The sequence below is a fragment of the Symsagittifera roscoffensis genome, chromosome 4, assembly GCF_963678635.1.
Source record: "Symsagittifera roscoffensis chromosome 4, txSymRosc1.1, whole genome shotgun sequence".
NCBI classification, from domain to species: domain Eukaryota; kingdom Metazoa; phylum Xenacoelomorpha; order Acoela; family Convolutidae; genus Symsagittifera; species Symsagittifera roscoffensis.
In genome coordinates, this window is record NC_087065.1 from 25,526,831 (window position 1) to 25,542,329 (window position 15,499).

The following is a 15,499-nucleotide window of genomic DNA, read 5'->3' on the forward strand; positions in this document are numbered from 1 at the left end:
GACTCTGAGACATGGTAACAAAAAAGATATTATTTTGATAGAGAAATAGCATAATTTGAACCAGCTACGGTTTTTCTTCCAGACGATGTTTGATGAACGATAAAAGATTGAATTGCTTTATTTATCATTAACTATGAGTATTCTTCGAATTGTTTTGAAATCAAAAGAAAAAACTAGCATCTTGGGATCTACTTAACAATCTACTTTTGGTCAAAATATTTTAGAGTCGAGAACTCAAAAATTGGTTCTGATTAGTTTTACATCTTCGAGCTAAAGGAAGTTCCTTGAGTTATCACATTTTGCAACAAAAAACAAAATAGGAGATTTTTTCAGTTTATCCGTGTTTAGTTAAAATACAATCGAATCAAGTAAATTGAAGCACATGGCGTGTACGAGAACTAGAACAACCCTACAAAACCACAAATTAGAAATAGCTGGGATCCTGTATGAGCCTCGTTTATGCCCAGAAGAAGACAAGGTACGACAAGTCCAACTTTGCAGTATAATGAAACTGAGTGCAGTCCTCGAAAAGGAAGTGGGACAGGACGAAGAGTCAGATTTCCCCATCTTTCGTCGGGTGACGAATTGAATGACTGATCTCTTGCTGGTTCCGGAGACCGCTGCGCGTGTGCTGAACGAGCGATGTCACTTGAATCTTACATGTAGTTGGTTCCTCGGTGGCGATTAGTTTCCACAGTTAGAAAAGTTGGAAACCGGTATGAGCTTCGGTTTTTTCCCCAGAGGATGGCAAAGTGACTCCTTTCCCTTATAACTTGATAAAACCGGTGACACTTTGAGGCTGCTCTCCAAAGATGAGGAACAATATCGAACATTGAAGAAGAGATAGGAGGAGAACCAAGGGACGTGGAGTTGATAGACATTGAGAAATGCGCGCCGGTAAATCTATGAAAAGGTGATCAAACGGGAACCTTGGGACCTGAGATGACCAAGAAAATAATGTGGTTTGAGCGTTTGAGATTGGACTGACTCTCAGACACTTCTGCGAGGATCGCCCATTAAATGGTCTAGCCGATGTCGAGCTGGAATATGGAGAGCCTGTCCTGATGTGCAGGGGCCAGAAACGAGTAATTTTGGAAAAAAAGGGATCCAGGCTGCGAGGAGCGCCGCTTGCCGCATGCTTTATTATTGTATGATAAGTAATTTAAGAAAAAAAAACAAGAATATCACTGGATGTGATTTTCCTAGAGTTAAGTTTTTTAGGCTTACTTATCTATTGAAAGATACTACTATACCTATACTTCCCATACCAGTTAGGCTGGAGAAACTGAAGAAAACAGCAGTTTATGGATGAACAGTATATGAGAGGGTCCAAGTCTGTGCTTGCACAGGGTCCAAAAAATGGTCCAAAAAATGGGCAGGGAAACGGGAGAACCTAGTTTTTCAAAGAAAACGGTCTCAAGGTCGAACTTGAAGGAAGTTTTTCCTAAAATCAACACAAAACCAGATGAAAGACTTTTACACGGAGTCAATTCTGCCTCAAGAAAGCCGATGGAGACCCGAAACGAGTTTAAAAAATGATTAAACTGACGCGGATAACGGAGGGAGGTCTTAGGTTTTGCAGAGTTGATGCGATGAAAGATACCATGAAAGGTCAACTTCAGGAAAACCGACGCTAATCTTCCTTGGACGCTGATCCTTTCCGATCCAAAAAAACGGGAGAAGTAACTGACATTCAGTTGGAAAAAGCTTTACAAGAAAGACTACTCGTATTTTGTGGCTCGCGTTGAACACGGTGAAAGAGGGATATGTAAAAGGAGTGGCGGAGATATCTTGAGGTTGAGGAACCCAGCAATCATCAGAAACCATACAACTCCTACGTGACTCAGAAATATGGATTTCCGAGCACTGATAAACTCGTAGTTGGTTCAGTCATGGCGACTGTTTGTTAGAAGACTTACGCTGTGGCTCTGATTGCAGTGGACGTTGCCGAACCAAAACGTGATGATTGATTGGGTGTCCTCAGTTTTGAAGCGGGTGCTCTGGTTGCTATTTTCTCAATACTTGAACAATCTGCTAAAGAAGCTGTATGCTGATGTGCTCCTCGGAAGTAAAGAAGTCCGGACTGAAAGTTGGTGCAAATGATTGCTGAAATGTGAAAAAAAGATTTTCAGTAGTTTCAAGATACGAAATACTGCTAGCACGGTCTCGGGAGACGCTCCTGTTAAGACTGAAACTGATCACGTTCACTTGAAGGTGATGGAATTGAAACCGTTGTTGGATACTTTTTTTTGTGAAAGTGATGCCCGGTAACAATTTGGTCGCAAAAATTATTGTTGTCATGGTATAGCGTAAGTATTGTGATACTCTGAGAAGAATTGCCTCTCTGATTTGGGCCTTGGAGCAAAAATGATCAACAAGGTCAAACAAATACGATCAAAAACAAACAACCAAGAATAGAAGGCGACAATTTTTAAGTTGAACACCATGCTAGCGCTGCTTTGGTGTGAGGCGCCTTGAAAATTTAAAAAAATTCAGTGCTACTAGCATCCTCCTTCTTGTTTTTTACTGCAAACTTATATAACTACAAAGTCAGCATCGCAGGAAAGAAACGTATCAAAATTCCTCGGTTATGCTATCTAAGGTAGTACGACTGCTGAAAACTTCAATGCAGGTGGCTAGAGAATGAGGTTTAATCTCTTCGAAAGTGCTTAAATAGCATAACCGAGGAAGTGAACCGAATCTGGACTTGGATAAATTACTTTACTGCGACGCTGAATTTGTATTTATACAAGTTTTCAATGAAAAACAAGAAGGAGGATGCTGGACTGTATAAATAAATTCAAGCGGAAGAGGGGCCCAGGGCTCTTATGAGAAACTTGTTTCCGCACAGCAATGATGTGCTACTGCCTGGCGGAAGTAGGGAAAGTATCTCTTGACAAATCGAGGGTGCGCAAAATGGAGAAAAACCTATCCAAGATTTTGAGGTAAAACTGAACACAATTCGTTCCCAATTGCCATCATGTTACAAGACAGAAAAATGTTTTGTTTGATTCTAATATAGAAATGTAACTATAAATGATAGAGATAACATCATTTGTGAAAATTGAATTTGTTCTTTGTGAGTTTTGATGTTGAATACTTTTGATATATTCTGTGAAAACATTTGAGAAATTTTATTCTATATCATCTGTTTGTATTCGGTGTGCATCTTGATTTGTCTGTGGTGGTAAGATTTCAATAGTAAAAGTTTCCGTAATGTGAAGTGATATTACTAATGTCTGGTAGATAGTGATCGAGTATGTGTCTTCTAATTTTTATTTCAGGAAATTCTTGTTTGCATGTGCTATTTCCTATTTCGAACAAATTTGCTATTAGATTATGGCAAAGTTGTACTTGTCCTCTAGCGGAATCGCTTTTTGGGTGAATGACAGAGGGAAGAATAGAGTCATCGTCAAATATTTTTTCGTATTGAAATATTTCTTGTGCGGAATGACCGTTAATGTGTAACTTTCAATATGCTTTATTTGTTGATTCCAATGAAAGAGTCTTACTGGAATAGAAGGCGACAACTTTTAAGTTGAGTACCATACTAGCGATGCTTTTGTGTGAGGCGCCTTGAAATTAAAAAAAAAAATTCTGTGCTTCAGGCATCCTTCTTCTTGTTTTTCATTGCAAACTTGAATAACTATAAAGTCAACGTCGCAGGAAAGAAACGTATCCAAGTCCAGTTGCGGTTCACTTCCTCGGTTTTGCTATCTAAGCACTTTCGAAGAGCTTCAACCTCATTCTATAGCCAGCTGCATTAAAGTTTTCAGTAGTGGTAGTACCACTGCTGAAAACTTCAATGAAGGTGGCTATAGAATGAGGTTGAAGCTCTTCGAAAGTGCTTAGATAGCATAACCGAGGAAGTGAACCGAATCTGGACTTGGATAAATTACTTTACTGCGCCGCTGAATTTGTAGTTATACAAGTTTTCAATGAAAAACAAGAAGGAGGATGCTGGACTGTATAAATAAATTCAAGCGGAAGAGGGGCCCAGGGCTCTTATGAGAAACTTGTTCCACACATCAATGATGTGCTACTGCCTGGCGGAAGTAGGGAAAGTATCAATTGACAAATCGAGGGTGCGCAAAAAGGAGAAAAACCTATCCAAGATTTTGAGGTAAAACTGAACACAATACGTTCCCAATTGCCATCAGGTTACAAGACAGAAATTGTTTTGTTTGATTCTAATATAGAAATGTAACTATAAATAATAGAGAAAACATCATTTGTGAAAATTGAATTTGTTTTCTGTGAGTTTTGATGTTGAATACTTTTGATATATTCTGTGAAACATTTGAGAAATCTTAATCTATATCAACTGTTTGTATTCGGTGTGGTGCTTAATTTGTCTGTGGTGGTAAGATTTCAATAGTAAAATTTTCCGTAATGTGAAGTGATATTACTAATGCCTGGTAGATAGTGATCGAGTTTGTGTCTTCTAATTTTTATTTCAGGAAATTCTTGTTTGCATGTGCTATTTCCTTTTCCGAACAAATTTGCTATTAGATTATGGCAAAGTTGTACTTGTCCTCTAGCGGGATCGTTTTTTGGGTGAATGACAAAGGGACGAATAGAGTCATCGTCAAATATTTTTTCATATTGAAATATTTCTTGTGCGGAATGACCGTTAATGTGTAACTTTCAATATGCTTTATTGGTTGATTGCAATTAATGAGTCTTACTGGAATAGAAGGCGACAACTTTTAAGTTGAGTACCATGCTAGCGATGTTTTGGTGTGAGGCGTCTTGACATTTTAAAAAAATTCTGTTTTTCTAGCATCCTCCTTCTTAATTTTCATTGCAAACTTGAATAACTATAAAGTCAGCGTCGCAGGAAAGAAACTTATCCAAATCCAGTTGCGGTTCACTTCCTCGGTTTTGCTATCGAAGCACTTTCGAAGAATTTCAACCTCATTCTATAGCCACCTGCATTGAAGTTTTCAGCAGTGGTAGTACCACTTATGAAAACTTTAATGCAGGTGGCTATAGAATGAGGTTGAAGCTCTTCGAAAGTGCTTAGATAGCATAACCCAGGAAGTGAACCGAATCTGGACTTGGATAAATTACTTTACTGCGACGCTGAATTTGTATTTATACAAGTTTTCAATGAAAAACAAGAAGGAGGATGCTGGACTGTATAAATAAATTCAAGCGGAAGAGGGGCCCAGGGCTCTTATGAGAAACTTGTTTCCGCACAGCAATGATGTGCTACTGCCTGGCGGAAGTAGGGAAAGTATCAATTGACATATCGAGGGTGCGCAAAATGGAGAAAAACCTATCCAAGATTTTGAGGTAAAACTGAACACAATTCGTTCCCAATTGCCATCATGTTACAAGACAGAAAAATGTTTTGTTTGATTCTAATATAGAAATGTAACTATAAATGATAGAGATAATATCATTTGTGAAAATTGAATTTGTTCTTTGTGAGTTTTGATGTTGAATACTTTTGATATATTCTGTGAAAACATTTGAGAATTTTTATTCTATATCATCTGTTTGTATTCGGTGTGCATCTTGATTTGTCTGTGGTGGTAAGATTTCAATAGTAAAAATTTTTCCGTAATGTGAATTGATATTACTAATGTCTGGTAGATAGTGATCGAGTATGTGTCTTCTAATTTTTATTTCAGGAAATTCTTGTTTGCATGTGCTATTTCCTTTTTCGAACAATTTTGCTATTAGATTATGGCAAAATTGTACTTGTCCTCAAGCGGGATCGCTTTTTGGGTGAATGACAGAGGGAAGAATAGAGTCATCGTCAAATATTTTTTCGTATTGAATAATTTCTTGTGCGGAATGACCGTTAATGTGTAACTTTCATTATGCTTTATTGGTTGATTCCAACTAAAGAGTCTTAATGGAATAGAAGGAGACAACTTTTAAGTTGAGTACCATGCTAGTGATGCTTTGGTGTGAGGCGTCTTGAAATTAAAAAAAAACTGTGCTTCTAGTATCCTCCTTCTTGTTTTTCAAAGCAAACTTGAATAACTATAAAGTCAGCGTCGCAGGAAAGAAACGTATCCAAGTCCAGTTGCGGTTCACTTCCTCGGTTTTGCTATCTAAGCACTTTCGAAGAGCTTCAACTTCATTCTATAGCCACCTGCATTGAAGTTTTCAGCAGTGGTAGTACCACTGCTGAAAACTTCAATGCAGGTGGCTATAGAATGAGGTTGAAGCTCTTCGAAAGTGCTTAGATAGCATAACCGAGGAAGTGAACCGAATCTTGTCTTGGATTAATTACTTTACTGCGACGCTGAATTTGTAGTTATACAAGTTTTTAATGAAAAACAAGAGGAAGGATGCTGGACTGTATAAATAAATTCAAACGGAAGAGGGGCCCAGGGCTCTTATGAGCAACTTGTTTCCGCATAGCAATGATGTGCTACTGCCTGGCGGAAGTAGTGAAAGTATCAATTGACAAATTGAGGGTGCGCAAAATGAAGAAAAACCTATCCAAGATTTTGAGGTAAAACTGAACACAATACGTTCCCAATTGCCATCAGGTTACAAGACAGAAAATCTTTTGTTTGATTCTAATCTAGAACTGTAACTATAAATGATAGAGAAAATATCATTTGTGAAAATTAAATGGGCTTTTTGTGAGTTTTGATATTGAACATTTTTGATTTATTCTGTGAAAACATTTGAGAAATCATATTCTATATCATATCATCTGTTTGTATTCGGTGTGGTGCTTGATTTGTCTGGGGTGGTAAGATTTCAATAGTAAACATTTCGTAAGGTGAAGTAATATTACTAATGCCTGTTAGATAGTGATCGAGTACTTGTCTGAGATTTTTTATTTCAGAAAGTTCTTGTTTGCATGGGCTATTTCCTTTTTCGAACAAATTTGCTATTAGATTATGGCAAAGTTGTACTTGTCCTCTAGTGGGATCGCTTTTTGGGTGAATGACAGAGGGAAGAATAGAGTCATCGTCAAATATTTTTTCGTATTTCAATATGCTTTTGTTGGTTGATTTCAATTTTAGAGTCTTACTGGTTTACAAAAGTATGAATTTTTTTACTCTGGGTTTACCTTTTAAAGATAATGCTGTTGTGGATTCTGCTTCCGGAAAAAAAATTTAGTCGATTAATGGTTTGTTTTTGTCGTCATTTAAATCTCGAAGATTTTTTGAAGTTCTTGAATTGTAGTTGTGTCAGATTCCAAAACTGCATTTCCTGTTTTGGAAAATTTTTATTTAATAACTTTTTTTGTGAGTTTTGCCTTTTTGTTTGATCTTTCGATCTGATGTAACCTTTTTTTGTTTGTGTGGTGCAATTACAAGATCGTATCTTTAGTTTTTAGTTAAACGTTTTTGGATTACTTTTGTTTGTTTGTTTCCTAGATTATCTCTTGACATAAGTGTTAGAGTGATGGTTGCCAAATCCAGGGGTTAGATTTTTATTTCCTAAACTGTTAGTTCTTACAATTTTTGTAGGTTATCCTAATCTTGGGGCATATGTTGTCGAGTATAGACGGGTTGGAGAGAAAGTATATCGATTCCTTAAAATGATTTTGCCTTTTCTCGATTGCTAAGTTTTTTTTAAGAAAAACTTATTTAGTCTTACTTAGGGTTGTGAGTTGTGGTCATTGGTTGGAGAATAGTAAATCAATCCACAAGGTTCAGGTATAAATAGAGCACACGTAGATCGTTAGATACTATTTTAGATCTTACTAAGTTTATGATGTGTTTAAGCCTGGGTCAACTAAGAGGAGGGGCTCAAGTGAAGGATGAGTAACCGAAGTTCTTCACTGTTTATCTTAATTAAAATGGTTAGTTGTTCAAAAGTTTCTTTTCATCTTGTGTCGTTGGTAAGGGTTGGACACTGAATAGACGTTCGAGGTCATTAGAAAATTTTTACTAGGAGGCTGGGAGATCAGAATTGTTCTGATTGATCCAAAGAAAGCCTTGATGATCAAATAGTTTTAAATAAATTAAGATTTAGTAGAATTAGGTTTAAAAACTAAAGATGCAACGATAGCCTTGATTATCAGCTTTAAAGAAATTTTCTTTTATTGCAAAACAAAGATAGGGCTTGATAATATTTAAATATGAGCTTAACGTTCAGTAAAATATTATAAGTTTTAAAAGGGGTTGATTCAAAATTAAAAATTAAAATCATATTACTTTCTGAGTGATTATGGTTATGTTTTAGATGAAGAACCAAAGAGTTATTAGCTATGAAAGCATGAGGATACGAGTCCTTGAGAAGCAAGGATTTTTTTTATAAATTTAACAAATCATTTTTAATACAACTATTAAATAATTTTTGTGTTTTTTATTCAATAAATTGTAATTTTACAAAAGTTCTTAAAATATTGCAGATTCAATGAAATGAATGACATTTTTGTTTTTTTATTAGTCGTTGATATGTTTAATAATATAGTTATACATCATTAAGAGGTATATGGCTTGGAAATTAATCTTACTGCTCCAAGTAGTTTTTATTTCATGTTAGTGAATGAAAATCTACAGCAGTTAGAATTTTGTAGAGAAATAATCGTTGCAGTCTGCGTCGTTTCACAATATAGGAGATCGGGTTGCTGTTCGGGTTTTGACCTGGTGTTGGCCGTATCGTTTGAAGTAATGGATTAGACTTATTGAGACTTAGAGACATACTTAACGAGTTTTCAATACTATTGAACATTTTTTTATGTATTTTTGCACTTATTTCTATTGAGTTTGCTAAATGTAAACTTGTTGAGGTATTGTCCGAGACACTTGGTCGCACCAGATGGGTGGCTCACTCATAGAGTAATTTCAGATAAGGTACACCGTCTATTCGTCACGCTATCTTTTTTTTCGGCCGGAAAGATTCGTGCAACTTCTTAGTCTAATACCGATCTTAACCTTACTCTAATATCTCCTAGTCTCAATAGATCCAGTGTATACTGGTTGGTATTCGCGAGTTAGATATCAGGAATGTTTTGACGGAGATTGACTCTCTTCTAAGTTCTATTTCTTTTGTTCTGTTGCTTAAGCTATGAATAGTTTTGGGTTAAAAATAATTTTAGTGTTAGTTGTGGATCATAATGGCTGATTTAAATTAACAATTGCTGCATGGTTTTTTAATCGAAAAAAAATTTCCCGTGAACAATTTTCACTTGAACCTTCGTTGATTGACCATGCTTTTTTATAGAGCTTCATCATTCGCATCATATGCTTCATTAGTTCAATTGCAACTATTGTCGATCGTTTTTGGTAAATTTGACCTCGCCGATTTTGTTCTATTATGTTTTGTTTTCTGTTTTATGTTTTGCTTATTTTAGTTCCATTCAAATTAGATTGGCTTCGTTACCTCAATTTGGATAGTTTTAAGGGCAAAAAACACTAAGTACTCTGAAGCTTACCAGAAGTAGCTGAGGAAGTAAACATTTTAAGCCAAAACACTTTCAATGACATGTTTTTGTTTTGGAGTCAAGTGTTGTCTACCAAAGATTTGTTGAATTAGTTGACGCTCTTGAAAGATTTGGAAGCGTTCTTAACGGCATCGCTTCCTAAATGTGAACATCACTCGAGAAAAAGTATCTTTTTGAGTTTTTGATAAGACTTCATCCAATTTTGTTGCTTTCGGCTAAAACAAATTTTGATTGCCAAGTGAAGTTTTGAATTCTGAGTTATGTTTGCAATGGTTATAAATAGTTAAGTGAATAATCAAACAAAAAAACGAATGTTATACTTCAATTTTTATAATGTTTTGAATGAATTGAAATTGCTTTGAAGAGATTTTTTCCTCGGTAAACACAGATGAATTGTCATTAATTAATATTGAAAAATGCATTTAGAAAATTTTTGTTTGTTTCAAAAAAATTAAATGCTAGTATGGGCAGAGTTTTAGTGATTGTGTGAAGAAGCATTTTACGGTGCAATGGCCTCTAAACTCTTTGTTATATGGTTTTTTGTAGTTTTTTGTTTTCTAGATAGTCTTTTTTGTTGTTTAGGTTTGCTTGTAGTAGATAATGTTCCATTTTTCAAAAATAACATAACTTTTCAGCAGAGGAGTTATGCTGGTAGCACCTTGTAACTAAATTTAAGATCAGATGAAAAATCGACTTTTCTGTTGCAGTTGGTCTTAATTGCCCAGCTAAACTCCTTTTCAAATGGTACCTTCAATGTATTGTCTTTCTGCTTACATGTAGAAAAATTGTTTGTTGATAGTTCTTGATTCTAAAAGACTGTTTTTCATTTGTGATTTTTGTTGCAAATTACCGGTAAATGTTCTTTTATTTGTTCACCAAATATTTAGATATTAAACATAAATACTCTGAAAAGTTACTTTGGGATACACCTTGGTGGATTGAAATCCAGTCATAACTTCGCTGTTTCTTTCATTGCTCTGTTTTGCTGATAAATGAATGAATCACTCCTTAAAAACCAGATTCTTTGATTTGGTTTTGAGAAATTTGCGATTGATTGGATCAGATGATATTTGAGAAAATTAAGATTGATTGATTCAAATGAAAAGGTTAGTAAGGATGTGACCATTTCTTTATCTATAAATCTATTATGTAAGTAATTGCGCCTTTGATCTGTTTTGACAATCCATAACTTTATACTGATTTGCTGAGTAGGTTTAGCAAAAAAATATTTAGTTTTCGTGAGCACAATTAGTAAAATTTTTCGATAGTGCGCTCAGGTTTGATTTTTTGCTACTGCTGATTTTTTTTAGAAAAAAACTTTGGTATCTTATTTTATATTATTTTTACAAAATCAGATCAATATATCTCAATGCGCTGGTCTGTTAGAAAAATGGAGCGGATTTAGTACTATTTTTGCTCAAAAGTCGATGAATTTTTCATTTATTTGATTTCACTAATAATTGGAAAGAAAATTATTTTTTGTAACTTCATCTTATGGTTTATTACAGCAAATCTTAGTGTATTAAGAAAAATGTAACTGCTAAGCACTGAAAAGCAATTTTTGGTGCCAAATAGAAAAACTCCTAAAAGAAGCTGTATTCAATTGATGATTCGAAAAAGTTTGAAAATTATTTTTTGTTTTGAATTGAAAGTAAAGTTTTTCCTGATAGTTTACCATAGACTGTCACTGTCGAATCTTTTTTACATTACAAGGCCAATCTGTGTACTTTGTGAATTGCAAGCGGATTCCGCAACAAGGACGCTGCCTTTGTTCTTCTTTTGCTGTTTCACTTCCTTTGATTGTTCCGACAAAATTTTAACATGTTTAAAGACTTGTCTCTGGAATCCAAGATTATACAGACACAAAATTGTGCACCTATCCAGTGCACAGTTTGGCCTTGTAACGTAAATAAAAAAACAAATATTCTGAAATATTAGTTTTGCTCGTTTATTAGTGAAAATATCATTGACATTAAAATTGTTATTTTTTAATAACTGATTTCAAATAGCCAGCAATCGCTGAGCATAGATCTGATTTCAAGTTGGCAGCAATGATATCTTTTTTTCAAGGCGTAGCTCGGAGTTTCATGATTTCTCTTTATGCTTATGCTGCTGTTTTTGCACTCGGTTTTTCTTAGCTGGTCGGAAAATTGTTCAAGGACAGTCAAAACTGACGCATTAGTTTCCAAATAGTCGCAAAAAATGCATAAGTGAAGATTCAAATAATAAAACCACTGTTAGACTTCAGTTTTGTAATTTTTTGAATGAACTGAAATCGCTTGACGAGATTTTTCCTTGGTAATAATTGATGAGTTTTCAATAAACACTGAGTATTCTTCGATGTTTTTTCGTAGCAGTTATTTTTGCCTAAAAAATAAAAAAAAGAAAAAAAAACTAAAACATTCCGGAATTGCCGGAACAAGAAGTTTCGATCAGATTAATCAAAAAAATATTGTCAACAAAAACAAGAGAAGCCTTTTTATTTGAAGTAGTGCAGATTATCACAGCCACGTTCTTCAAAATGCTGCCAAAAGGTTTTTCTTCGAATTAGTCGTTTTTATTGTCGTTACTAACAGTTTTTTACAAACTAGACTATAGTCTGTAGGGCATAAATGCCAAAATTTATCTTCAAATTAGAATAAAAAGAACAAAAAAGCTTACAGCAAAAGATTTTTTTCTATATTCTTTTTGCAAAAAAATTACTCTTCCGATTGGCAAGCATATCAAACCGGAAAGAAGACTTTTTTTTGGAAAACAACCTGTTTAACAGTTTCACTAGTACGCTGTGCCTCGCATTTTTGTACCATCTTAATACATGTAATTTCATCAAGTCGACGCAAAAGTGTGCCAAATGTTTTCGTATCACATCAGTAATAATCAAAACAAGTCAGTAAGATACTTTATTTCCATTTCTCGTTACACATGATAAGAAAGGACAAGGCAACGATGAGAATAGAGTTTTAATTTATTCAGAAAGATGCGAGTTCATGTGGTCTACGGCTTCAAAAACACTTTCTTTCAGTTCTTGTTTGTTTTTCGATTGCGTACCATCGTAAACCATTGAACTCAACAAGCTTCACACGTTTTCTATAATGTTGAGGTCCGAGCTTCTGCTGGGCCAAGGTAAAATTTCATTTCCCGTCTCCTCGAACTTCATCTTATGATTTATTACAGCTAATCTTAGTGTATTAAGAAAAATGTAACTGCTAAGCACTGAAAAGCAATTTTTGGTGCCAAATAGAAAAATTCCTAAAAGAAGCTGTATTCAATTGATGATTCGAAAAAATTTGAAAATTATTTTCTTTTGAATTGAAAGTAAAGTTTTTCCTGATAGTTAACCATAGACTGTCATAGTCGAATCTTTTTTTTTAAAGGCCAATGGCACTGATACAAGGCCAATCTGTGTATTTTGTGAATTGCAAGCGGATTCCGCAACAAGGACGCTGCCTTTGTTCTTCTTTTGCTGTTTCATTTCCTCTGATTGTTCCGACAAAATTTTAACATGTTCAAAGACTTGTCTCTGTAATACAAGATTATGCAGACACAAAATTGTGCACCTATCCAGTGCACAGTTTGGCCTTGTAACGTAAATAAAAAAACAAATATTCTGAAAAATTAGTTTTGCTCGTTTATCAGTGAAAATATCATTGACATTAAAATTGTTATTTTTTAATATCTGATTTCAAATAGCCAGCAATTGCTGAGCATAGATCTGATTTCAAGTTGGCAGCAATGATATCTTTTTTTCAAGACGTAGCTCGGAGTTTCATGATTTCTCTTTGTTTTGTAGATTTTCTGTTTTTGTCCCTTAGGTTTGCTAGTAGTAGATATTGTTCCGTTTTTCAAAAAAAACAGACAATTTGTCAGCAGAAGAATTATGCTGTAGCACCTTGTAATTAAAATTATTATCAGATAAAAATATCGACATTTCTTCTTTTGCAGTTGGTGTTAATTGCACAGCCAAACTCCTTTTCAAAAGGCACCGCCAATGGAATGAAGGTGTATTCAATTGATGATTCGAAATATTTGGAGGAACGTTTCCTTCTGAAAAAAAAAGTTTTTTTTCCCTAGAGTCTTCCATAGACTGCAACCGTGGAATCTTCCTTAAAAACAAAAACACTTATTCTGAAAATTGAGTTTCGCTCGTCTCGTATAAATATGAAATTACCATTGAGATTTAAATAATTATTTTTCACTGATTTCAATTAGCCTACAATTGCTGAGCTTATATCTGATTTCACATAGGCAGCTAATTGTTGTCAAGAATAAACTGAGAAGACTATCGTTTCGGCTAATGATTAGGCTGCTATTTTGGACTCAGTTGTTCTTTACTGACCGGAAATTTGTTCAGTTGTCGTCAAAATTGACCATAAGTTTCAAAATAATCGCCAAAAATTGCCCTTATTATAATAAATTGGTATCTATGGACGCTAAAAGAGCCAATGGCAATTCCCAAAATTCGGAAAACCTCAATAGTTTTCTTGTAGAAAAACATAGATGCATTCGGAGAAGAAGTAACCAAAGATGGATGACATGGCCGACCTTGTCTGAATAGTGTAAAGAGATTCTGTAGCCACTCAAAATTGAATACCCTATAAAGCAAAGTTTCGCATCCACTTGCATTCGTTCTCATCAGAGCCATAACAGCTCCATAGAACAGCTCAGAAGCGACCACACGGTTTGAAGCTTGTTCCATGGTTTGTTGGTAGGCAGCTTCTATGGAATGTCACGGTAATTGACACCCTTGCCCTTAGTAGAATAAGCTCAAGCTCACTTTTTAACCCCGGAACGGTGGTGGCTGAGGCGGAAGAATGGAAATCTGACAAATATAGAAACTTTAACAATGATTTACTTTTTCTCAAACAAAAGCTTCAGGCTGTCTCTCCGGCCCTAGCATGGAGGTTTTATTTTTCTAATTAAGCTCTGTAAGAACTTGAGCACGTGTACCGATGATCCCAGGGCACGCATTTTTCTTTAAAAAAGAATCACCTTCGCAATACATGTTGCGAACGCTGCCTGTGTACTCGGCACTATGAATCATAAATCTACTTTCAAAAAGTTTCTGATTTATAGGGCCAATGAAAAAACTCAGATTAGTATAAATATCTGATAGACACGTAGCTTCATTTCAGCTCAATCTTTGAGAGCTTATTTCAACTCCTGTTTAATCTGTGCAGGTGTTGGTTTTCTCAATCTGGTGGACTTGATCCCCAAAGATCTGACTCTAATTTCTTCTATCTACATTTTACTTTACTCTCCCAAATCCAAAAAACTCTTAGAATTTTGACATCAAAATGTGATGAGGGGACTCTTGACTGTAATCTGGTTCACCATGGTACTTTTAACGTTCTGATTACTTGGAAAAAAAAGGTCGAACACCTCAATCCAATTAGGAGAAAACAAGAGTTAAATTTTAGTATGCTACTGTTATAAATGATCAAATGAAAGAGCTAGCCTATATCTCTTGAACAATGAGCATGTGCATCGGATTACACTTTGTGAGTTAAGAGACCAGTTAATCCTAATTTGTTTCTTAGGGAATTTCTTTATGGAGGATCCGCTTTTGGGTTCATATTATTTCAAACACTTTTTGAAACATAAGTTTTCTTTGTGTTCAGTTTTTTTTTTCAGTTTTATACAGTGTTCAAGGACGCGCTGCACAGGTTAAAGTTTCCAGAGTGAGCAGATAAACTTGATTTTCAACTTAATAACGTGTTCACATGCGCAAAAAGTATGGCCGGTTACTCTGCAAGGAGAATGTTCCGACCATAGTCTTAAAAAACATGTAATACGTTTTTTTTTCATATAGACTTTGTTTATTTAGCACGATGTGATAACAGGAGGTGAAAAAAAAGCGGATTAGAAAAATTTGACGGTCAGAAAACAATTGAGTTTATTGAAAAAAAAGTAGAAAAGTGAACTATTGTCGATTTTTTTAATTCCAAAAGGGCGCTAAAATACTTTTAAAAAACTAACGGTGCTCGAAAAAACTAGGTTATTTCACATTTTATTTCGAGTTTTTGCAGGCTTTTAAGCCATTAAAGTAAGCAAGGTAAGCCTGATCGCTCGAAGTAAGATGGAAAACTGAAATTTTCAGACCAGATTTTCTCGATACTGGGAATTTTTTTT